Source organism: Strix uralensis, chromosome 2 (genome assembly GCF_047716275.1).
Source record: "Strix uralensis isolate ZFMK-TIS-50842 chromosome 2, bStrUra1, whole genome shotgun sequence".
NCBI classification, from domain to species: Eukaryota; Metazoa; Chordata; class Aves; order Strigiformes; family Strigidae; genus Strix; species Strix uralensis.
This window is the reverse complement of record NC_133973.1, coordinates 61,284,525-61,310,609: the sequence shown is the minus strand read 5'-3', so window position 1 is coordinate 61,310,609 and position 26,085 is coordinate 61,284,525. Positions and strand designations below refer to the sequence as shown.

The 26,085-nt window shown below is 41.7% G+C and overlaps 1 protein-coding gene across 4 annotated transcripts in view; it reads right to left on the bottom strand.

The window, feature by feature from the left end:
- The window catches only part of P2RY8 (P2Y receptor family member 8), a 33,460-nt gene extending 17,769 nt beyond the window's left edge, over window positions 1–15,691 (bottom strand). Inside the window, exons 1-3 of one of the 4 annotated variants that reach the window (XM_074858919.1) lie at window positions 15,582–15,691; window positions 12,013–12,086; window positions 4,574–4,693 (exon numbers count right to left, since the gene is read on the bottom strand). The gene's annotated coding sequence lies outside the window, so the exon portion shown is untranslated. The remainder of the gene's footprint in view (window positions 1–4,573; window positions 4,694–12,012; window positions 12,087–15,581) is intronic. The other 3 variants (XM_074858918.1, XM_074858920.1, XM_074858921.1) reach the window with 3 other exon arrangements.
- Between the last annotated feature and the right edge of the window lie 10,394 nt (window positions 15,692–26,085).

Genomic DNA, 26,085 nt, shown 5'->3' with positions numbered 1-26,085 from the left:
AAATCTATCCTTTTTGTACCAAGATTAGTAGAAAGAGAAGACACCTAGCAATTCATCAGCTAAAACCTATCCTTTCTTTTTAAAGGTTATATAATCACAACAGGAAATATTTTGAAATGGTCACACTAATCACAAGACAGACTACTTTTTAGGCTGAACATGTGTTTATGCTAGTCTCTTATTTTTAGGTCACATCACATGCTAACTCCTTGCCATTGCCATTTGTATTTTAATTACAGATGAAATAATAACTTTTGCAGTCTTCAAGAATAATAGGATCATACTTCATTCTTGCTTTGTTCTTACTTGCTATACTCAAATACATAATCTGACAGAAGCAAAGAGAACTAGCTAGTTTACATTTAATTAAATATGTCTGGCTTTTGTTTGCCTCATAGTTATTGACCTTTTTTTCTTGTTTCTTTAAGCACCTGCAGCAAAACAATATTTGGGAAAGATGCTAATTTTGGCCTAAGTCTTCAAAAGGAATTAGGCATCCAAGTATTTTTGAGGAATCAGTCCTTAGCAATAACATTCCTGACTGGTTTCCATGCTCTTTTCTGCAAAAACAAACGCAAAAGCAAGCTTGTATCCTGATGCCAAAACTGTCAATGAAAAAGTAGCAACAATGCTTTGACCAGGATATCAGTATGTCAATGACCTCTCTTCAGTGGCATGATAACCAAAACATGACTTTCTAGATCAGAGTAAGGATCAACCTTATTGAACACACCTGTGTAAAGGGATTGCTTTGGCACTTCAAGAGCACTTCCAAAGTGCTGGCATGAAGTGGGTTGAGGACAACACCCACAACAAGCTTCCTCATTGTCACTCCAACAGAAAGCCGTGTCAATAAGGAGATGAAGATGTTATTGACTTCACTGTATCTTTTTGTGAAAAAGTCTCCTCGCAAACACAAGAAGTAGATGATTAAGAAACAGTATTTTGAGAGTTGACAAGACTTTAGGTGTGTCCTTGAGGATGATAATCTTCAATTCCAGTGCTCTCTCCTTCGCTTGCTCGGTGCCTTTTCCTACTCTGATTTAATTTTCTTTTTTTTTTTTTTTTATAATACTAATATATTTGCACTGCTCAGTTACCTGGCTGATGATGGTTTAAGAAATATTAGTGTCTTGCTTTGTAAATGCTCCAAGTGTTATAAGGAGAACAAGTGGCTTTGGAAATTGCCAGCACAGCATCTGCTTTTATTTAACTGAAGAAGCAACCTGTGTACTTGGATGTGCATTCTAAGATGAAAACTGTTGCTGTAGCACAGTACCTATTGCCTTAGAAGATTTTCCATTCTTTTCTAGAATGCCTCAAGAATTTAGATATGTTCTGTATCCAGTTTTACAGAAAGTATTAATCCAATTAATTAATTTACTGGAATCAGTGGACTTGTTCTGATGGTTTATAACTATGCTTTTCCCAGATAAGGCATCAAGATCTCTTATGCTGGAATCTCTGCAAGCTTTTCAATGACTTCTTAAAACAGTGCAGTAAGCTTGATGAAATCATTCAAAAGTTATGATGGAAAGCTCTTGAATGAGTGAGTTTTTGTGCTATCTTCTTGAATGTCCAGTTCAAGCCATATTCAAGGGACTGCATTTGTCAAAACTGTGTTCAGATATTTTTATTTTTAAATTGAGCACTTCCTTGTACCTTAAATTGTAATATCCAAATAATGAGACTTCCCAAACTGATTCTTGAAACAGATAATTCTTTCTTTACAGGTAAGGGTTTTTCTTCTGCCCAGATTATAATAATGCAATAATATCCTAAGCAGAAAAAATCTCCCCAAACTGCAACATACAATAGGTTTTTCTGCTTCTCAAATGACTGAATAGTTCATATTAAAAAAGACAAGGTATGACTTTGTACACTGGATTTCTGATGTCTCCTTCTTGTCATTAGTCAAGCTCAAGAAAGCCACAGTTCAGCTGAAAACCAGTTAAAAGAGTTTCTTTAGAAACTGGGTGTGAAAAGAGATTGCGGTTAGTTTTGCTCAATCATAAAAAAAGACACACAGGAAAGCAACAAGTACCTAGAGGCAGTTAATACAGAATTCAAATCCACGGATAGAGCCTAGAGCACCCACCATCCACACCTCCTCTAGCTCAGGTTGTATAAACACAGGTAGACAGAGGCACCTGTCTGCCCAGGAGTCTCCACGGCCCCAGCTGAGATGTCCCATACCTCGTTGGCTCACAATTAAGCATTTTGGAATGAGATCCAGAAAACCAGGACACCGAGCAGCAAGCAAGCTAGACAACAGGAAGTGCCTTGGTCCCTGAGAAAGCTGCAGCTTTCAATACTTTGCTGAGGGTTGCAAGGAGGCCACTAGCTACAACCATATATTATGTATGAAATCTCTCCTGGAGCAAGATACTTGCATCAGTCTTATCTTACAAAAAAATAGAAGGATCCACACCAGCAGCAACAGTACTGTTCACATTTCCCAAATGTCACTCAAGTGGGGATGTGGGAGATATGAATTCATTTCTCTTCAGAGTGATGAGATTTGAATCTACACCTCCCACCAGGCAATAAGATTTTCTATTAGTCACTTCATATAAAACATATAAATTATGTTGAAATAGGTACTGCAGTTTGGATGTCTTCTCCTCTCAGGTACTGAACAAAATACAACAGTCTTGTTTTTTTCTCCACCCATGGACTCTATATCCCAGTTGCAGAACACAAATTGGAACAAATTCAGGTGCAAGAGTAAAGATAATTTGTAGATAAATAACTTTAACATGCATTTCTGCAGGAATGGTTGATTCCAATCAGATTAGGTAAACATCCCTAATCTGTAGAGAGTGCTCGTAGCATCCACAGGATTAAAGGGCACATGGCATTGCCACCTTTCTTCTGGCTGTATCCCATGGAGGATCTACTCCAGTAAGTCTCCGATAAGTGCTTTAACTATTTACAGTATACTGGGTGCTCAAAATGATACAGTGCAAGGCATAGTCTTTCCCCACTCCATAACTGTGGATCATTTTAGGTCTTCAGTCTGAGTTGGGTATTAGGATATACATGCTTCTGAGCACTTAGTGACTGGGCTTCACAGTTTTGATATTTGGCACCCTTAGCAAAAGCTGAGCAGCTGAAGACTCAGTCTTGAGTTTTAACATTTACAGTGACAAGAAAGTATTTAGGCTCCTAAAGCCTTTTTTCAATGCTAGCATTAAAATCAGATATTGGAAATTCCACCTGTGAAGAAATCTTTTCTCCTTTAGTGTGAGGTTGGGGTGAATGCCAACGAGTAGGTCAGGCATATGAACATGCAGAGGCCTGATGTTGGGCATATAATGTGAGCCACAAGTGCACATTTGTCTTGCTCTGCCTTCTGGGATTGGACCCCTTTTGCAGAAGAATGTCCTTGGCTTGTGCAGCTAAATCATTCCTTGGTGAGCATAGTCCCACCCTGGCTGGATTGCCTGTGCTGTCTATTGTAAGCCTCAGTGGCAGTCAAGTAAAAGTACTTGCTTTTCCTGCTTTTGCAGCAGTCTCAATGGCTTTTCCCTAGGTTAAAATTCCTGGCAAGTACTCCATACTGTACAGCCGCTCAATCAGCTAACCAGTCCTCCCAGATCATGGTATGTCTGCAGACATTTTAACTTCTCCCTTGCCAATCTCCATGAGAACACGTACCCTGTTCATAAATCCTATCCCAGCAGACTAGGAAAGGCATGGAGTGGGGAAAAGCTACCTGGCTCAACTCAGCATTTTTGTGGCATTCTCCCAGACAGAGCAGTCTGGGTATAAGGGACTTGTGCGGGTGGACGAGAGTGAGTCTGGCAGGTGGGTATGGTGCCTTCACTGCAAATCACCAGGCTGAACGCTTGTGTTTCTTTCTCTTCTGACAGGCAGGAGAGAAGTAGGGCAGTTTCTTGCACAAACGTACCTGATTCCTGGGTTGTTTAGAGAAAGATGGTGAGCCTTGTCTCAAAGGTGTATAGGTATGTACTTGCTCTACCTCTTGCTGAGGTCCTTTACATTTCCTCCCTCCCCCAGGCTGAGATGGGAGAACAGTATAAAGATTCTGTAATTACACTGACTACGTTTACCTATTAAGAGGGGCAATTACACAGGAAGATACCTAGGAAGCTGTTTTCCCCACTTTAAGGCTAGAGAAAAGGACTTCAGTAAAAATGAAAGCTGGGCTCATGGAGTTACAATGTGTGTGGGGCAGGTTGGCCTCAGAGGGGAGAATAACCTAATGCTTTTTTAACAGAACTAGGCCCATGGGACACACATGGAGTAGTTCACACACACCTCCTCACCCCAGCACAAGACCTCAGCTATCTCTTGTGACACCCTGTCATTGCTGGTATGACTAACTCGTATCAGTGGATATGTGGATGCATCACTGTGAAGGACAGGGTTTGAGGAAAGTAGCAGATGATCAGGTCTTTTTTAGTGTTGTGTGGTGGCAGATAGCAAGTAATCCTGATACTTACGATGCAATGTGTGACGTAGGCTTGTCAAATAAAACACTATTAGAAGGATGAATAAGACCATAAGATTCTCAGTGGTAAAAGCCTGACAAAACCCCATTCCTTACCAAATTGTTGTCACTTCTTCAACCCCATCTTGTTTTTCCGATGAGAAGCTACCTGTAAATTTGCTTGGCTTTCATATTCCCAGTTGGGTGGGAAGATGCACAGATCAACTTATTCATAGACTGTAAACAAAGAAGAAAAGCACGAGTATCTAAGAGATTGTATATTGAAGAGTTAAGAGGAAGGGAGGAGAAATGAGGAAGTAGTGGTTGAAACAATCTGCTTTGAAGAATACAAAAAGTTAAAAAATACTTGATAACATTTTAAACAGAGTGTACGAACAACACAGAGGAGCCCCAAACTAGGTGTTTTTTTTGGGGGGGTAGGGGCATTCAGAACTAGTGGAAACTATAATGGGAACTTCAGAAGTGGAAACTCTGTAGGTTTAGGCAAAGAACAAGCACAGGTTTCTCACCCACCCAGACTGAAACATGAAGTGAAGGGAATATTTCTAATAATGAGAAGAGAGGTTGGTTTCCAAACCCTTCCAGTATAGGGTAGCATTATCTTTTCTACCCAGTTATTTACTTTGAGAACTATTAGATCAAAAGTATATAAAACAGAACAAGTGCAGTAATAAGGACAGCTGGACTGTCAGTGTCAAAAAGACAAATACAAACTGAGTTGCAAAGAACATTTACATACTTTATAATTCTCATCTAAGAATGCTATACTGGCTTTTAAAATTATACTATATTTGGCTGTCTTTCCACTGGGGAAATACTCTTGTTATTTGTCATCATTGACAGTAGTGATTCAGCAGCAGTATGATCTTTGCAGCCCTAACACAGAGAAAGGAGTTCTAATGCTAAAGTCACTGTCTCTTAGAGATGTATGTTCAAAAAACTGCTGTCATTTGCAACTGTCTGTATGCAGGGCATTGCCAAAATCTACGGCACTGTGTTTTACCAGTGTGAGTGGTCATGGAAAAGGATCTAGATTAGGATGGTTTTGGATTAATTTATTTCATAAGTGAAATAAATGTGAATAAAATTAATATAAAATAAATAGATAACATTGAAAATATTTAATCTTGATCTTCAGAGCTATTTAGTAGTTTAATTGCTGTAAGCTTAACTTTCTGCTTCCATTTAACACTTGTGCATGAAGTAGTAAGAGAGCACGTAACAGTCTGTAAGATTTTTATTTATGAGCACCACTGCAAGTTGCTATCTTCACTGTCTTTGATGGCTACAAATCAAAAGAATTAAGCTTCAGCTCAGATCCTGAAAAAGGAAATAAGCACCCACAAGATAGTCACTACAGTACTTTTCTCCTCCGGGGGAGGAGAGCATTGAGGCATTAATGTTGACACAGAAAGTGTAGACTGGATCTATTTCAGGGGAGGCTTGGTTGTTTGCCTTCTTCCCAGAAGAAAGTAAAAGGGCACAATGGCACTGGGCTGTAGAAATGGAAGGCCAGGACTCTGTGAACTACCATGGGGATAACGTGCACCGAGATGCTGGGCCAGGCAATGCTTTCTATGAGCCAGTCAATAAATACTGTTCACAGAAACAGCATAGGCTGCTTGGACTTAAAAGTGAAAAGCATTTTTTTCAGTACACCTTCTTACCTGACAAATGAGGTTTGTGGGTGGGCATGTGGCCTCATCTGTAGGGGAAGGATGTGATGTGGGAGAATCCAGAAAGGGATGTGGGAGTCCTGGGTGACAGTCAGCCAGAGGGCATCAAACACCTCCACTTGTTCACTTTATCATTAATTTAGAAGCAAGAATATAAACAAAAACCAAACAACTACTGAGCCCGGCTGCTGTTCAGCTTTGCCTGAAAAGGATCTTTGGTCTATATCACAGGTCTGTATTTCCCCTCTCTCCCTCAATAGATGAGAACATCTTGGTTAATTCTAGCCAAATCTGATAAAGTGTGTAGGTCCCAAGATTAACTAAGTTTCTGTGCATTGCATAAAAATGTTTGGACAATTCGAAAGCCACTTTCATCCAATTCAGACATTTACAATTCCACCTAATATTTTTAGTTCCTTTCCCTGATTTCTACAACTGCATATGGTTTTCTGTGCGTCATGGCCATAATAACTCAGGAGAAGTTTGTAGACATATGCAATGACAGTAATGTCCATCTTCACTATATAGTAATTCACTGTAAGTCATAGAATTGTAGGAAGAAAATAGGCTAGTGTTTTCTACTGTCCACAGAGCCACTGGAGAGCTTGTTGGTGTTATCTCCCCTATTGGGAGAGTGCCACTGTGATTCTCATGTTAATTGATCAAAATGTCTCTCATCCATCCCTTTTTCAGCCTGGGATCAAAGAAATAGAATTGTAGCAATGGCAGAGTATTTCATGAGGTTACAAAAACTGGTCTGCAAATCCTACACCAAATCCTGCTTGACTTAACACATGACAGACCCAATTTATGAATGGACCAAGACCCAGTGAATACATTTATCTTCCACTGAAGGCAACAGGAAGTGAGAGCATTTAGCATTCAGCTCGCTTGGGCCCACAGCCGGACACAAAAATATCCTTGATATAGAAGTGTGACTTTATTTCTAATGCCTGGCACACTTTGAATTTCTGGACAGTTCTTTATGAACAAACCCCTACTCATTCCTTTCTTTCTTTCAGATCTACTAGAAAAGTTTAAGCAGTTGATATATGGAAGGTGAGACCTTTTTTTCTTTGCTGAGGCAGGTGGGGGTAGAGAATCCTTTACAGCTCCTGTAGCATGTTAGTCTGAACTATAAAATTGTTGGCAATGGCAAGCTGCAACTCTACGTTTTTTATTTCAAACGTGAGGAAGTCAAATCCCCAGGTTCCCTCACATGCTTTAGAAGTAGGCAAAGATGTTTCTGACCACCTATTTTTCCTTCTACACTCATAACTACACTGGTCCAAGAGACAAGTTAGAGCAGCCAGAAGAGTAGGCACAACCAAAGAAGCCAATATTTCTCTAGTACAATTTATCTCTCTCTGCTTTCCTACTGCTAACCGGCATAGGAATAATCTTTCCGTATGCCTGTGTTCCCTGTATAACAAAGTGATCCCCAGGCACTTCTGTGAGAGACTTCAAAGTTCATACTGCGGCAGCAAAAACTGTGAGGTGCTGAGAATCCACCCCACTCAGTGTAAACATTTTCAAGCCGAGGGTAGATCAACCATCTATGTTACTGATATCCAGATCAGTTATGATCTCTGCCTCTCTCCTGTGGGGGTAATCATGTACTCATGTAAGACAGCCCACAAACATTAGCAGGAATAGATGTGTGAGTCAGGCAAACCTATCAGCCTACCATAACACGTAAAACTGCACCATGTCCTGTTAGTTTCTCTGAGAAGTGTTGATGGAAAACTTTTCATTTCAAAAGCTGAAAAAAAGCTTTCATAAGTATGTATGATTTAAAATATCACACATTTAACATATGCTGAACCTGAAACATGTCAGTGATGAGTTTGTGATGCTATTTTATCCACCAAGACCAGATTTTAAGGTTATGTATCTACACAGCAGAGAATTACTGAGATCATGAAAGCCAGACACCTAGCAGGAAACTTCATTCTTCATCCTCTTACAGGTGTTAATGATATCTTTATGCCCCATGGAAGAAATGTGTGACTGAGAAGGCATGTCTTCATGTGAAAGAGGGGGTTCCAAATATTTTTTTTGACAAACATGTACAGATTTAGGTTGCGAATTGGGCTGATAAGGAGATGTTATGTGCAATGTGCAAAGCAGTGTTTAGTTCAGCTTAAGAGCTTCATCTTGCTCCTGCTTAACTTAGTCTCACAGTCTTGTGCTAGCAGCCAACTTCTGTTAGCCGCAAACTTTTTGACTAACTATGTGTTGCTAATGACCACAACAGGTCTGAGCAGTGCACTGATTATTTAAGCACTGTGTAACTGAGATTGTCATCTTTGCAGAGACATGGGATTGAGGGGAAGGTGTTCCTTATGAAAATGTTTTCTTTTCCTTCCTTGTCAAGATACTCACAATGCTCGTATATCTCAGAAAGGTTGCTCCTCTAGCAGCCTGGACAAATAAACAGCTGAAAAGCCTGGGAGCCAGAATTTCATCAGCAGGTTCCCCTGGTTGCTTTGCAGTTTAATGATCCTACTAGTGAAAAGCTGGAAGTCAACAAGCTGAAGAGAGCCAATCAACCCAGCTGCCAAGAAACCTTACAAGTCAGCTGGCTGAAAATGGACAAGTTTAAGCCTGACCATTTCCATTTGATCTTTGTTGGAACCAGTGCCCACCCAGCAATTTTTCAAAGACAAAATACCCCATCAGAAAGATTTAGACTTTTTTCTCCTCATTGTTCAATGAGTGACACTATGCCCTATGTACAGTGCACTGTTCAAACTTTTGTCCTCAACACCAAATAAATAATTTATTTATGGGCATTTCTGTGGCATCCAGTGCTGTATCATTAAAGTGCTTCAAAAAGACCTGCAAATTTCTTCTTTGCTGCCTTCCTTTAATATGAAGATTATTTAACCCCATATTGCAAGCAGAAAAGTGAGGAATGGAGGCCCTGAGTTGCCTAGGACCTGATTTCTAAGAGTATTTGGCATTATATAAAATGTTACTGTTTCAAGGCCACATTTCTATTGACTGTATCTGGATCTGTGAGTACTCAATACTTCTGCAAGTCAGACCCAGGTGTCTTTTAATAAGCATTTGAAAATGAGGAACTCGGAGTTAGTGCCTGTTTCTGAAAGCTTAACCCCTTGAAGCCAGATCTGAAACAGGATTTCAGGCTCTGTAAGATGAACACCACATGAGTGGAAGGATTAAGGCTCCAGTGAAGACTTAGGTGTCTCAGAAGAGGATCTGAAATAGTCAGCAAAATTATGAGGAACAGTGTGAAGTCAGCGCTCTTCACGTGCCACACACATAGGTCATCTGGAAGAGACGATGGATGAGCCTTGGAAACATGAAAACTTGGAAAAAAAAATCTTAGTGAGTCTCACAGAACATCCTCTCTCTCGCAGAAGAACTACTTGAAGACCCGAACCTTGAACCAGTTTGTGAAGGTTCCCTTTATGAAAATTCCCTGTTGCCTTTTCTTTCTGGGGACTGAATATGATTTGCTACAATCTTTTAAGATGGTTGATAGAAGAGAAACACTTCCCTTCCCTGTTTAAATGATAGACTAGTGGTTAAGGTCAGGAAACTGATGTCTCCAGTTGCCTCCCAAGTCTGACCATGGGACTTATTATCTGAGCAGGAGATTGCTTTAACCACAGAGCTGCTGGGCACCGCCCATATTTCACATCAAAGATGCGCAATAAAAAATTATAGATACAACAACTCAGGGAAAGACGAAAACACCATGCAGGAGGGCAAGAGATTCTCTAGCCTAGTGACAGGGGCAGTCATCAGTTGTAAGGTAGTGGACATGGCCTTGTATCTACTGTTTAGATTGGCCTTTGGGGTTATCCAGTGACTACTTAATGTGAAACAGTGTCTTTGAAGATGAGACTAGAGATGAGGTCTTTTGCCTTCTAGCTGAACAATATTTCAGGCATCTGCTCCTCTTTAGTCCAGTGACACTGCTTGCTCTTCCAGCTTCAACTGGCCAGATGCAAATCAGCCCAGACTGTGACAGCTAGCATACTATCTAGCTAGCAAGGAAAGAGGTGGATAAGGCTTTAAATACTTTCCAAAGAGAGTGTTGAATGTGCATGCTCTTTCTCCTAGGAGAGTTCTCTAGAGCAGGAGTTACACTATTTCCTACTCCTTGACTATGTCTGAAAAGAAAGTACTTGTATTTCTAAAGAAGAAACATAGTGTTACTGATGTACTTTAAGCATGCTCCTTACTGGCACTAGGCCAGCTCTCTCAGTCCTGTCAAAATCCAATTGCTCTATAATTGCAAATGGATATCTGCTCTCTATTTGTCCTTAAGTATCTTAAGTACTGCTATCCTAAGTACTGCTATCTTATGTTATGAGAAGCAACTACTAGAGTATAATTCCCGAGTAATCAGAGGCTCTGTAAGAATTGTCCCCACTTGGAGCTCTGAAGTTCCACCCCAGCTCCATTTCAGGCCTTTCTCTTGTAGCCTTTTCTTATGGAGGTGCCCTTTTCTCAGCATCATACAAGAATTTCAGGCAGAATCAGTGGCAGGATCTCATTTTCCAGGACATCATTCAGTCACTAAAATCACAAGGCTACTTTGCCTTTTCCTGCAGTCCTACCTCAGTTAGCATGTGTCCTCCAGCAGCAGGCAGATGAGAACTGATAAAGGAGACAGGCAATGGTTTCCCTCTGAATGAGCTGTTGATTGATTTTTTTGTGCTGAAGTATTCTTCTGTAATATATACACTTAGGAGACTGAGGACTATACCAGGTGCACAAGGGAGATGTTACTACATGAAGGGTATGTTAATATTAGTAAAATAAATGCTGTCAGAACCTGAGCTCAGGCCATCAATTTCAGTTCCTCGGGCTGTCACAATTCTGGCACAGTTTTGTTTCACACCAACTAATGCTCCCTCAAACTCTGGGGCCCACACAACCTCCTTGTGTAGTTTAGGAGTTATCATAGACCAAAGTCCATTCCCAAAAAGGTGCTTGGATGTAGCCATCCTGTTTCAGAGGCTGAGAACAATTATTACAGATGTGTCAGACAAGCTAAAGACCAGGGTATGACTGGTTCCCACAAATGGATCTAGTGCAAAATTAGTTGGGTAAAAATGTCTTTTCTGTCGAGACCACTAGAGGGTGCAGACAAACCTACTTTGCCTTGAAGATTTATAGGTTACCGAGACCTGGGTATTTCAGGTTTTTCTCCAGAGTATTTGAGAAAAAGAGCTGAGAGGACATCATGCCTTGATGTCCTCTGCAAACCCACTTACGTCATCATGGAGCATGTAACCCAAAGTCTGTCTTTCTCCTGTTAACCACTGTCCAGACACTGCCCTCTCTCCTTGTCTCCCTTGATTTCATACCACCTGTTTTCCTCTTTTTTTTTTCTTTCCCTCACCATTTCTGTTTCTGCTTATCCACAGTTTCCTACCCTACCTGTCATCACCGCCTGTGCTCCAGAAGGATTGTCCATTGATCCCTGCACTGCTTGACTGTCACACAGTGAAGTAACAAAAGTACAAGATGCTTATTCTCCCAGCCTTCAGCTGCTGAACCATTGTATCCCAGAAGGGGGGGGGTCTACTTGCTGTACCCATGATCCTGGGAGAACAGGATTTCAATTAGGCATGATTTAGAGAGTCTCAAAGACTGATCATATTTTTAAGAAGTTGTGGAGGAAAAAAAAAAAAGAAAGAAAAAGTCTTTACAAGATGATTCCTTTCTTTGTGCTTATTCACCTACTCAAAGCAGAGGCTTGTGTTCCTGAATATTCCCTTATTGCCTCAGCAATTGCCTCATACAGATAAACTCTGCATGTAACATCCTGCCAAAGAAAATGCAAAACTTTTCATCTTAAATGTTGATCAGACTTACAGGCAGCTCCCTAAGGAATTTGTCTCGCCGTGGTCACCGCTGATGTTTCCGTGCTGCAGCAGATCAGATTTCCTCTATGAGTAAGAGATGCAGAAGGGACCAAAGAAAAAATCCTTTAAGAATCAGTTGTTACAAAAAAAAATTTTTTGAAAGGAGCACATCTAAAGATAATGCTGAACAGTGACAAGCACTGATAATACTACCTTTCAAAGCTTTAAAACAGAGTTCACTAGCTGTAAAATGTGCGTTTGCAGGATTACTAAAGATGCGTAATATCCACATCTGAAGATTAAGAGAAGATAAAAGAGCACATTCTTTTTGGTGACTTGATATTTTTCCTTCTTATTTTTGCAGATCTGAATCAGGTACAGTGTATCTGGCAGTAAGTAACCCTAGTTGCTTCATCATGACTGTACCAGTGCATAATTTCTGTTATTTCAAGACTTAAACAGCAGTTGAGAGAATGAGGATGTGAGGGTAAAATTATTTTCAATTCATCAGCTGCTGAGCCTGAATTCCTCATGCAGTAGTGTGAAAATGTGACAAAAAATGAGGAGCTCTTGGTGAACAAGCTTATAGATGCCTTGACCCAGCCTGAACAACTCTTGGGCCCTCATCAGTCTGTGTACAAAAAGGCAGAATCTCTCTGTTACGATATCAATGAGAGCTAAAATCCAGCATTTCAAAAAATTGAGCTGTTGCATGAAGCATGTACAGATCTATCTCTCTCTTTCTCTAAGTATTTAGTTTTAGTTAACTACTCAACAACACTGAAAAAATAAGACTACCAATGGAAAATTTCAGTAAGGATGGAAGGCTTCCGATCAAAACTATGTGAAAAGACACCAGATCAAACTGACACTACCAAACTCAAGTGATGTAGAAAATGAACCCTGTGAGATATTTCTCATTGATTAGCACCTAAATTTAGACAAAAATTGGATTATATTACCTATTTTAAAGTTACAACCCTAACTCTCAGGCTAAGAGTCACTTTCAGGTTTCCTGCGTATAATTAGTAAGCCCAGAAGGAACACCAACTTGACCTTCCCATTTGAGAACTGGCAGTAAGAGTAAACAAGCCCAAACAGTCTCAAAGACATTTACTTATAAAATGACCTCATTTCATCCAGGAATTTTTGAGGCAGTAGTCAAGGGCCAAACACTCCCATTTCTATAAAGTCATTTTTCAGAGTAGAGCTCCATTTTCAAGCTCATTTTGCACTCTGTGAAAAACACGAGAACAGTGTCAGTAAATATGCTTGATACAAAAAACATCCTTCTGTCTATTTGGAGACTTTGCAAGCATTAGTTGTCAGCAGTGAAGCCCCCTGGACTTTTGCTTTAATACAACTTTTTATCTGGAAACTATGCAAATATGAAGTAAAGTTGTCAGGTGGCAATACGTGTGCAAAACACCACTATATCAATGTTTAACAGATTGAGAAATAGTCTTGGTGTGTCTTCATTTTTGAGCAGGACAGGGAGATCCCACCACAGGATAACTTCCTGAGGCTGGGTTGTGGGCTGCTGGGTTTTTACCCTCTAGCCACTGGACCAGAACACAGCAGCTACTGGAGGAGACCACATTTACCATACAAGGAATGGCTTTTCTAGGGTTTTTTTCTTTTCCATCCTATTATGGCCGCTACATATAACGTACGCTTCCCTCTGACAGAGAGCTGGGGAGTACACCCTTTTCCCACACCAAAGATACTCATGCTGAAAGAGAGCACTGAGAACAGTTTAAAGCACCTTAAGCTGGCCTTTTCTGTGCTTACAGTCATCAGTGAAAGCAAAATTGTCTGCACAGGCAGATGCATCTAAGTTGAAACCCCCTGTGAAAGACAGAAGGTGTATGCACATTTTCAATAAATGTACCTGAAGGGATGCTAAAGCAGTGGGTAAGCTGCTCGTTGTCAACAGAGGAGGCCTGGGTTCAGTTTGCTCTTCCCACAGAAAGCTGATGAGTAGTTTCCCTTGAGTTGTGCCTATGCAGTAATTGGGGAAAGTGACTGCAGGATGGGTAGGTGCATTTCAGCGAGCTTTCATCTAGCAAGCTGTAGCATAGGCTGCAAGTGTTTAGCAGTTAAGGCCATACAGAGCTCTAAGGAACAGCATTTCCTAGCATCAATACTCAAACTGAGAAGACTAAGGCTGATGCAAATGCTTCTACCCATGCCAGAGTCTCTTCCCTAGCAGAATGGTGACATGCTCTCCAGCTGTGTCTAAACTGACGTACAGCTGTTTGCAAGGGAAAACCTGGAATTCTTGATCAGATCACCTGCAGTGGGGAGCTGCAAAAACCAGGGCATAAGTCTGACATCAACTGAGATTCATCTGAGTTCCCCATCCATAGATGACAGTGACAAAACTTCTGTGGCTCATAGAGTCTTTTAAGGATGAAACTCATTACTACCATAGTAGCAATCTCACAAGTAAGGTGGAGGTGATTTAGGAATGAAGTCCAAACACTGATGGGACTTATGTTGTCTGAATCAAATGAGTGCTTTTGAAAACCCTAGCTAGATTCTCCTGACCACTATGTATAAAATCCAGAAAGTGTTTATATCAAATGCTGAGCACAGTCAAGGACCCAATGTCCAAACATTAAAACTGATTACAAGCAAAGACTGAAAAACAAGCAAATGCCAAAACCCTGAATCTCCAGTGTATGACTTCATCCAGGGATCCTCATGGCACATACAATTTCACTTTCTGTAGGTCAGCTTGGTGACAGCACATTATTACAATAACTGCCCTACAGATGTCTATTTTATGCTTCTTTCTGAACTACTAAAAAAACCTTCATGCAAAGAGTCTCTCACCCTGTCTATTAAGAAACAAGAAATGAAGTATGCAAGAGCGCACTGTGTTACGAGACTTCCTTCTGGTGCCCGCCTGTCTGAGCTCAGTTTTTATGCATCAAAAGACCCCGATGAATTTACATCATTTTATGATATGGTTCCACAGTCACTTCTGTGTATGTTTGGCTGCTGCAAACCTCAGGAACAGTCTCAGGATGACTACAATACGTGACTCTGCAATAGCTAAAGATAGATATCAGGTCCAGATTTACAAATAAAACTGGTTCAAAACAATCTTTTTTTTTTCTCCCCCAATATGTAGAAGCTCATTCTTCCTCCTTTTAAAAATACAGTTGGAGACATGCTATGATTTTTACTACTCTCCTTACTAAAGCAATCTGTACACCCGAGAACCCCTTATTTTGATAGTGGTTTGTGCAGAGTGAACTCCTTAAAACTGGCAGGAAGAGTTTTCTTTCCCTTTTACTGCAGTATTTGCTGCAGTAATTCTGACTTCTGACTATGTGTAACATAACTTCTTCATTATCGTTGCTCTATTATTAACTCATACAGTTCTTTATTTCTACAGCTCACAGTCATCTGGCACAAAGACACACATGTACTTCTTGGATTGCAATGAACTTTGTTCTCCCTTCGGATGTAAATAATAGGAGAGAGAACAAATGAGTCTTGACTGAGTCTGACTCCACTGAAAAACAATTTTGAATAAACAATCAAGAAGTGAAAAGCTGTACCACTTACCTGGTCTGGGATGTACAGTGCACCTTGAAAGCCTCTTAAATGACAGAGAAGGATTAGAAATAGTTGAAAGTTTGTACTCATCCAACCACAGGGCTCAGGAAATGACCGTGTATTTTGCAACGATTAACTCCTTCCTCACTTCTAATGTCTTCGCTTTTTCAAGTACAGTAAAAAAATCCATCTTACCCTTCCACTTCAGTTTGGTAACTAATGCCATGCCCTACACATGATTTCTGTTTCACACTGAGAATATGAAGGAGACTAGAGGAGATGACTCTGATCACCTCCATGGAAGAGAGAATTTGCTGTGTCTTCTGCATAACTGTGACCAAGTACATTTTACTGTTGAGTGAAGTTTATGTGATGAAGTGTAGAAATGACTAAGTAATGGCTTGAGTGCCTAACTCTCATTTTTAGAAGAGGCTTATTCTCAACATGACTTCAGTGCTGCAGTGCCCAACAGAGCAAGAAAAAAGAAGTTATTTAAAGGAGCAGCATCCATTGCAGCCTGGACAGGCTTTTGATGTACATATGGGGTATGATACTTTTAAGCACAGGGGGTCTCTAGGTGAAAGTCAGGCATGCTGGAACATCAGGAGTTAGGTCCTCCGTGCACAAAAAACCTTCTGCCCCTAAAAACCCGTTTCCTGTGTCTGAACATACCTGTTCGATTGAAAATAATTTCTGAGTCTAAGCACTATATAAACCCATTAGCCTGAAAGCTAGTAAAGGCCAGTTCCAACAAAAGCACAAACAGGAGCACAACCTGCCTTTGGGGAGCAGGCACCTCCACACTGAACCCAAGGTGGCACCTGGGTTCCCTGCGTGCAGGTGCAGGGAGGATCAGCACCCCAAAGTGGAGTCCCCCCGCCAAAACAGCAGGCTGAGAAAGAAAACACTTCCAACAATGCAGACTGTAACACTGAAGACAGACCTGTGTTTTTCACCCTTCTCCCTTTTTTATGCTTTAGAAAACAAGCCCTAGACATATGTGCATATGTGTCATTTCCACAGTCTTGAGGTCTCTTCACCTAGGCATGTGTGCTTTTTATTTTAAAAACCTTAGGGGGGGTGGGGGTGGGGGGGAAGTGTCACTCCCTGCATTTGGGATGTTGGTAGAGGAAGAGAGAATAGAATCACCAACATGCACTTTTATACCACAGTTTCATAGCTCAAGCACCCAGCTATGATGGTTTGGGTATAGTCCTCTCTTTAAGAAAAGTTAGATCCCTTTTTTGGGCATAAAGCATGTCCTTCCACAGAAGCTAGAAGAGGTAGGGATCTAGCCCATTCTTCTCAGCAAAGCTGAGATGACAAAGCAGGACTTGGTGTGTCAGTGAGCCTGTGCTCCACAGACTTTTCCATGGGAGAAGCTTTGTATGAACTACATAAACGGCTTTAGAAACAAGGATGAGACCTCAGCATTGTCCAGCTCTCAGTGGATGGTGGTTTTCAGAAAGATGTTTATTCTTAGATTATTACTATTTATAAGACCTGGTCACTCAGATCTTGGATTCCTCTCAGCAGTGTTGTTCAGCTTCACTTAAAGGACTGGAAAGGGTACACATCCCAGCATGTCCTTAGCGGATTATCCCAGAAAGTGGGAATAGAGATCCTGAACCTGCCCAGACTGAAGGATCTTCCACTGCCTGGGGCAGTATTCTGGATTACTGCACCGAGGGTGGCTAGGACCGCCTTCCCCAGCACTGCTCACAGCCCCCCTGCCTTGTGCAGAGAGCACTGCTGAACCCGTGTTGGACAAGGGTCAGGTTCCTCTGTGCAGGCAGACACGGCTGGGTGCTTCCTCCCTCCCCCGCATGACAGCAGCTCTGGTCCCTCAGCCTGCAGCCTGCAGAGCTTCTGAGCCTGTGGAGAGACCTCATGTTTGGGTTATTTGAGGCAGGTCTGCAGTTGTCTCACCTAGCTCTGGGCATTTGCACTACAGATGTCTACACCAGGGCTAGTCGTTCAAGGCACTTTTGAATATAGGCAATGGAGAGAAACAGAACTTTGCAAGGTTCTTTATCTGGGAGTTTTAACAGCCAAGTAAGAGTTCCTTTTGCTATATATATGTATATGCTTGCATAATTTTTTATGCAATCAAGATTTTATAAAAGGAAATAAAATCCTTATTCTCTTGAAGTTAAGTTCTTCCACTGACTTCCCAGGGATTATTTCCAATAATAATGACTCCCGAGGCATGCTCCTGCGAGTCACTGAGGAGTGTGAACTGCACTTGATGTTCATCCCTACCACATCCCTACCACAAAAATAACATGGATACTCAGGATCCTCAGTGTAAGCAGGTGCTTAGTTGCTTTTTTTGAATGGAGGCGAAAACATTTGTGTGATTCCTCAAGCTAGGGCTATTTATTATATAGCTTCATATGCAGAAGCACTGGGGAGTTTTACATTAAAAGTGGTTGCAGGACAGAGACTCAAGTTCTTCTTGCCTTGACTCCTCTCACTTTCACATACAAAAACTGAATCAACTGTCAGTCTTTGTCAGCTGCCAGACTTGCTTCTCACCATGAGCCAACAGGTAAACAGGAAGGAGTTTCAGTCTCACAACCTCAAAGCATGCAAAATATATTGAATCAGACCTACTAAAAACTAATGAGATTTGGTTTACTTCCTAGGTTGATATTTTTTAGCAACAATCTTTTGCTTCAAATATAGGAAGTTAGAAATAGAGCTTTTTTTCCAATATTTGATCCTTAAGGCTACAAAGATTTAAAATTTTACAACTTTTATTCACTACCATTTTTAAAGAACCTTTCCCCCTAAAACTGGGGAAAGGAACTTTCAGAACAAAAAAAGTCAGCATTTACTTTTGGTAAAAAAAAAAAAAGAAATTTGACAGTCCTGGTGTATTATATGATATAATAAGTATAAGCAGTAATTAATGCTGCTGTACAATATACTATGTTATAACATAATGTAATGAAAAGAAAGATATTTAATAATTAAATTATTATTGTTATTACTGCTACTGCAAGGTAACCAATTTGATGGGACTCATTCGGCCATGTTAACTTTTCCTCAGAAAGCAATTAGGTGCTAAGAAAGCATCACTCTGAAGACTAATTACATCTTTCAGAATGATTATGAGCAATGTAGTGAATTTTTATAGATCAGTTTCCTCTGGGTGACGCTCTAGCCCTCTATAAATCTACAGTTGGTTTCTTATTGAGCTCAATAGGGTCATCAGTTCATATTGCAAGTACTCCCTGAAGCTGTCTCAGTCTATTAGTATTTGGGTTCCTGACTTTGTTGGTAAGAATATGCACTTTGACTATGTTCTTCTGGGAGTCAGGATCATGACTTTTGTCCAAGACATTTTAGACTACTGTGGTAATATTTTAGATCTTTTTTTTTGAAGTGATAGAAAGCTCCTCAGTATACCTCCAGTGCAGAGATCTTCCTCTAGGGTGAATCTGCACCAACCTTGAGTGGGATCCAAATGTGGCTCTGGCTCCTGGTGCTGGGAGAAAGCAGATGCAGATGGGGATCTGATCTGCACAAGGCCCTATGGGGTCCCCAGCCTCAGCACATACCAACCCCTTGCATAATAACAGAGAAAAAATAAATGGTCTTTGGGATCTGCACTAAGGCTAAATGTGTTTATTTATTAATAGCAATGCTACTCCCAGAGAAGCAAACACCAGCTTCTCTTCTGCAGCTGTGGAGGGTCTGGGGTAATGCACAACTGCGGCTAAATAAAGGACCTGCTTTGGATTCCTCTGATGGACCCAGCCTGGCAGTCAATGAACAGAGGAAGGCCTAACCACTGGAGGGCATGGCACACTGTTAACTGTGACATGAAAACAAGCATGAGAGGCAAGCTGTCATGGCACTCTTCCTAAAGGGTTCTTCATCTCAGGTTGAGGTGCATTGGGAGGCAAAGAGAGCTTGAACAGGTGGTGGTGGTGGTGGAGGGGTCTATAAACACAGCGATATGGAAGTGTGAACAGGGTGGTGGAGGGTGGGCAACTTCAATAAAGAAGTCCCGTGCTTTGTGAGTGAGAAGAAGGAAATGTATATCTGTATGGAAAGAAGGAGGAGCTGGGAGGGCTGGAGAAGTGATGGAAGGTGGTAGGAGTGAGGGAGGCTGAGAGAATGAGTCCCAGAACTGTGGAAGGAGGGCAAGCAGAATGAAGGGGAGGAAAGAGGCTCTGGTAAAACCCATCTTGTATCATAGCAGAGGGGAAGGAAAGGAGTAGAGTATTCTGGAAGACTTATGCTTCTTTGTCATCCAGCACCAGGAGGTCTTTGGCAGGTCTCCACGGCTCAGGCACTTGGTCCATTCTGGGCAGGCATGAAGTGTCCCACAGCAAGATGAGCTTTGCACAGGGATGGAGAGAAGGCAGGCAACCAGTGAGAAGAAAGAAGAGACCGCCGCCTCACAGTCAACCTGATATCTCCGAGCTCCCTAATACCCACCCATCTCCAGAGCTCAGAACTGAGTTGTGATGCCAACAGTGACAAGGACAGACAGAATACAGTATTTTGGCGCTCATCATCCAGGTGGAAAAACTCATTTTTGCCCATGCCATTGAGCTGGCTGTGCTATGATGCCATTACACATCTGATGAAACTCCAGACCTCAGTTATGACTCATTGTCCATTTCATTGCTAACATGCAACCACCTCTGGATCTCTCCAGGAAGAAGACATTCCTCTTAAGTCTCCAGGGAATAAGTAGACAATCTTGGCCCATTACTTCTAAAGTTAGATTCAGTATCCAGATGTCTTAGGCCCATGAAGGGGTGGTATGGTGAGAAAGAAAACCTACCTAAGTTTTTTCTTGCACAGGGAGGTGTGACCTGCTTCCTTGTCCAACAACACGGCATTCATAGGGTGTAAGAAACATTTCATCTGATAGTTATTCATCTCCAAAACTGCAGGTTCATGTAGTTTTGCCCAAGAGAAAATGAAGGAAAAAAACTCAAAGCCAAAATGATTCATTTTAGTTTTTTCAAACTGACATGTTTTCATTTCAGCATAAGAAATTTCTGTCAAAGGAAACGAGTACTGCCTAATTCGGTGGCAACGGCAGTAGTACATGATATGGGTCTTTGCTTTGCCTGAGAGAGGCCTTCCATTTCCTGGGGTAGCATTTCAGTTACTGGACAGCAGTGTAATCTGGGGATAGGATCTCTCCAACTATATCTGTCCTATCACACCCAGGGAAACTTCATACTTTTTACATTGAGGTGAGTGTCTTAGTTATACTGCAGAGTCAAACTGTCTCCACACTTTAAGACTCAACATCTCCTCCCCCTCCAAATAGACTTACACATGTCCCTTGGTTTCTATGCAAAACTGGAGGCATTCTCCAAACGAGACTCATGGCATGTGTTTTTGCAGTCTGAGCAAGGGTTCCTGGTGCTGTGTAGAGACAAAGTGGGAACAGGTGAGTTATTGCAAGCAAAGGATGCAAAAAAGTCTGGGCAAAAAGAGAGGGACAGTGATGATAGATGGCAGAGGGGAGTGAATATTCTATGATGTGCAAGGAGGAGGGAGAAGCAGGGAACCAGAGAAAAGGGGAAAGAGCCCTCAGGTAGGAGTAGGCAGGGGGCACAGCCTGCAAATCAGGAATAAACAGGCTTATCAGATGTACTGTGGTATGCATCAGATTGCGAGTCCAGATGCAGAATTTGTCTTTCCAATTCTATACTGTATAAAATACTGAACTACTCCCTGCAGAATGAATCTGCAGTCAGGTTCCTGGGAGGGAGGTGATGCTTGGATCAAGAACCAAGAGAGGTGCCTCAGTTTCCTGCAGCTGAAACTAAAGCCCACTTTGTGAAGCACCAGAGCTCTGCTTCCAGGTGTGTGGCTGCCACCTCACAGAACTCCTGTGAATCTAGCAGTGAGATTTTTAGAAAAAAATTCCCAAATGAAAAGATGTATTTGGGCTGAAAATAAAATTTTCATGAGCACAAAATAAAATACACACTTCTCGATTCACTGAGAATTCTTGAAATTTTCATCCCAAATCCTCAGTATGACAGGGGTTTTAAAGTTTTGACCACCCTGTCATTGTAGTTTTGATCACTGCCTCCATTCCAGACTGCAGCGAAGTGCAGCAGTGCACAAGCTCACTCTGAATAAAACCACCTGCACAGCACGAAGTGGCTAAAGCCCTAGTTTGAATTGACTCAGCTTCAAGAAAACTAATAACTGCTTTTGAAATCGTTTAGAAAACTGTGTGTTTGCTAACTGATTGCTGGTCTGACTAACCCCTACTAGGCAGATTTCAGTTTGATAATCCCAATACACAGACAGACTTTAAAAGTGACTTCCCCTAGCTATTATTTCTATTTCAGGGTATGATCCCCACATAAGTGGGTGTCCCTTAATTTTCCCAGGCAGTGTAAAGGGGCCATTAAATAGGCAAAAAAGAAATAAAGCAGGTATCAGAATGTCTTCCTTTGTGTTTAATTATTGGAGGTAATTTTCCCAACAGTCACATAAAGTTCAATTCTGTTTGTCATTTGCCTTTGTTAAAGATATATTTAAATTTCAGCCTAAGGACTGGACTCAGGACTGAGCACTTCAAGTGCTATTTCTGTGGGAGAAGTGTTGGGAGGAGGCAGGATCCAGACCTCAGTCCATTGGGTTACTGCATTTTGCAGAGGGGAACTTCCTCCCGGACAGAGACAAGCAGAGTGATCAGAAACTCAGGTAACTTGGGTTGGAGGAAAATGCACTCACTTGTTGCCATTCTCCAAGCACCTGCTTGAGCTGGGCCCCCAAGATTAGACCGACACAATGTCTCTGCTGACATGGCCACACAGGCATTTCTCTCCACACACCCATTTCTCTGAAGCCCTCGCAAAGAGTGGGTCAGCTCAAGAGACAAATTTCTACGGTTCTGCAGAAGGTAGTAGTCTGCTGGTCCCTCTACACTCTTATGGTTGAAGCGATTGAGTGTTGCCCCAGAACTGAACTCTGTCTTGGTCCTCTGCCCTGTGGTTCCTAGGAGATACTAGTAAGACCATGTCAACCAAAGTTTTCCCAAACTGGACATATTCTTGGGTCTCAATTTCTGGGAGCATACCTTGAAACACCTGGGAACTGACCAACCGAAGTCAGTAGGGGCAAGGTCTTGGTCAAAAGCTGTGCAACTAGGGACATATAGGTTCCAGCAAAACTTCTGCTGGTGGTCATCAAGGTTGTTTGGTTATGTTAACCACAAACAAGGCTTGTTTCCTGCCAGACCTCAGCCAACCCAGACACTTGAGTGACTGGTGGGCAGACTGGCAGGAAACCAATGCTTCCTGTCTGCCTGTTCCCTGATTAACCAAACTCATGGATATATCACAGAATAGCCTGGGTTGTAATGGACCTTTAAAGATCATCTAGTCCAACCCCAAATGAAGGATGCACAAGTGGGAAAGCCTTTCTTCAGGCCATCTAGCTTCCTCGCTCCTTGTAACTGTGCTTAGACAAAACAGGCAGGAAAATGGCCAGCTCCTGCAAAAGTCAATATACTCATCTTACTGAAGCAAAGTACCTTTCTGTCATTAAAAATAATAGCTTTTTAATTCTTTGGGTTTGTTTTTGCTTTTTGTTTTTAACAACTAAAATGTTTCAGTTTTGGTTTGCATCTATTTGGAAAGTGTGTGACAAATTGGAATATGTCGAGTAGATGTTTCAGAGCATCCATCAGCTCTAGAGCAGTGGGTGCTGAAAAATAAGGCTGTGGCTGTCTCATACGGGACAGTGACATCCCCTTAGGTTTTTTGTTGTTTTTTTTCTTTTTTCCTCTGTCCCCTTCTTGTTTCACACAGCTGCTGGGAAAATATATTCACCCATGTTTTGGTAAGCAGATGCTGTCAAGTCTTGACTGCCATCAAAAATACCTTAAAGACACATTTACTTCTACCTCCAATAGTAGGTGTGCAAGAAACAAGCCTGCCTACTGAACAAGAAGGGAAAACAAAAGGTGGAAGAGATATCAGCTGACGAGTACCAACAATTCCACCTGCTGAGGCAGAGGGACTGTCATCCAGGACTTTAAGAGGACTCAGGATTAGGCCCACCTGGGAGCTGGGAGAGCTTCTTTCTTTTTTTTTTTTTTTTTTTTAACTATAAAAAGGTTGTTTTTCAGATGGCATTTAAGATGTCCTATTTGTCTCTAACTTCTCACTGATTACAAACGGATTACAGGAAGGAAGCACTCCACCCAGTTTCTTAATTTATCATGCACCGTTGCTGAAAGGTGTCACCTGTGTCTCAACAGAAATCTGTTTTTTCCTCTTCTTTTTAAGAAAAAGAAAAGGGGGAAAAAAACCAGATGATCTTTCTACTCATTAGTTATTAATTATATGGCAGTTACACCCAAAAAAGCTTTCGATTTTTCCAGCCGCACATTTGCTAAGAAATCCTTTCATCAAGATACAAAAAGATTTAGTGTTATTTCTTGCAGAAAGGAAATGGTGTGTGAGAGAGTGAGAAGTTAGGTGATTAATATTTCCAAAGGGCTCTGTATTGCAGCTCAAATCAGAAACCTGGATCCTACTCCTATCAGTCAGTGCCTTCAATCTTGTAATTATTCCTGCGGATCATCAGATAAGAAAAGTGAGGGCCAAATTTTGTTCCCAGTTCTGCCAAGGTGGGAGTAAAACCATTGCAGGTCCTGGGATGATTCCACGCTTGCTGCCATCTCACTGGGCCTACAGCTTTGCTCCTTACATCCTTGTTGCTTTCGCTTGCAAAGCTGTGCATGCAAAGTGCTCCCACTCAGGGCAGGGGAGGTATTTTGGGGTAGCTTAGGGAAGAATTTGGTTCACACATGGCTCTTGGGATGCTCAGGGGGTGCAGGGAACCAGCTGAGAGGGAGTGCAAGGGGTGCAGGACCTCTGGATATGCAGTGAGCACCAGGGGCAGCGGGGAGGGGGAAGAAGCAAGGAAGGAAGCAGGATGGATTGGGAAGCCTTGATAGGAGTCCCCAGGCAACTGAGGAGCAGAGCTGTCTGGGGCACTTGCTGTGGCAGGTGTCTGCTCAGCTGCAGCTTTCCAGAGGACCAGCGGCCTCACATGCAAACCTGTGGGCTTGGACGCCCGCAGCGCTCTGGCTGCGGCACGACTCGGGCTCCCATGGGGTGCAGCCAAGGCCCACGGAGCTGCTTTTGTGGCTGGTGCTTCTTGGCAGCAGACATGGGCCTAAGGCCAAAGTTTGGGCAGCAGGTGAGGCTGTACAGCCAGTGCCCAGAGGGAGGAGAGATGCAAAGCATCAGGTTGATTTTCTGCTGTGCTATGCTTTGCCATGTACTTCAGATACTAGGGGCTACATGACATGATGGGCCATGCCCATAAATGGCTCATAAAAGCACCAACACCATTAGAAAACATACATACAATGTGTTAACACTGACTGTATCAACAATGAAAATACTGATTGCAAAGAGGAAACCAAATTTACGTCGACAGATTAAAGCTAATCTGTGGGTCTTTTGTCATTCAGTTTTTAACTGCAGGCTCTGTCAGCTCATCTGCACTTACCCTTGACCCAGGCAACAATGAATTTTGCTCTCAGTCCAGATATTTCTTTGCTGCATGACTGAATGTTTATTGTATTGTCTTCAGTCATTTCCTTTAACAATGCAAACGGAAAAGAAGCTTTAGAAGAATTTTTTTAAGGCCAAGAAATGTAGTCCAGCAGGGTGCATGGCCCCTGCACTAATGTATACCTTACCAGACACATTCATATGCTGGAGTATTCTGATGCCAAGGAAGATCAGTTCCTTTCTTGCTATTCACACTGAGCTGTATTTAGTGCCAATAATTGTCTCCCAAAGAAGTTGCAATCATGTTCTGGCAGAGAGCAGCGCACACTCTTTTCTGGTTTTTGCAGTCTGAGCTCTAAAATAGCAGTCTTTTTCAGGTCCCAAATAAAACTGTAATGTGTATCTATTCCAGAATAAATATATTTTCAGTTCTGCAATTCTTCTCTCAGGAAGTTCTTGGCATATCTTCATTTCCATTGCATGTCTCAGGAATGCATCTGCAGATCTTCATTTGTGCCTTTTGTTGAAAGTCTTTGCAGCACAATAATAAACAACAGGACCAAAGCAGAGACTGTTTAATGCTAGCAAAAACTTGTATAACCCCAAACAAACTCCTCAATTTGGCTATATAGGTTAACTGGATTACTGTTATCACAGTATCAAGCATATAGCACATCATAAATATCTTACACAAAACAAACTTGAAAGCACTAGTGTGCTTTCTGGTTTCCCCAAATTGTGTACAAGGGGAAGTAAGACATTTTCAGTAAGAAGTTTTTGAATAATTGCAATGCCATTGCTAGTGAGGGGGGAGAAAGCACAAAAAGACCTGTGAGCCAAAACAGCATCTCTAAGGTAAGCAGTGTTTCTTAAGGAAAACATAATTCAGGGCAACAAACACATCAAAGTGAGCTCCTGTCTACCATTCCTACTGAAAAGTGTGGTGTGTATTCCTAAGTGGAAGCGAAGAGTTGAAGAAGACGCAC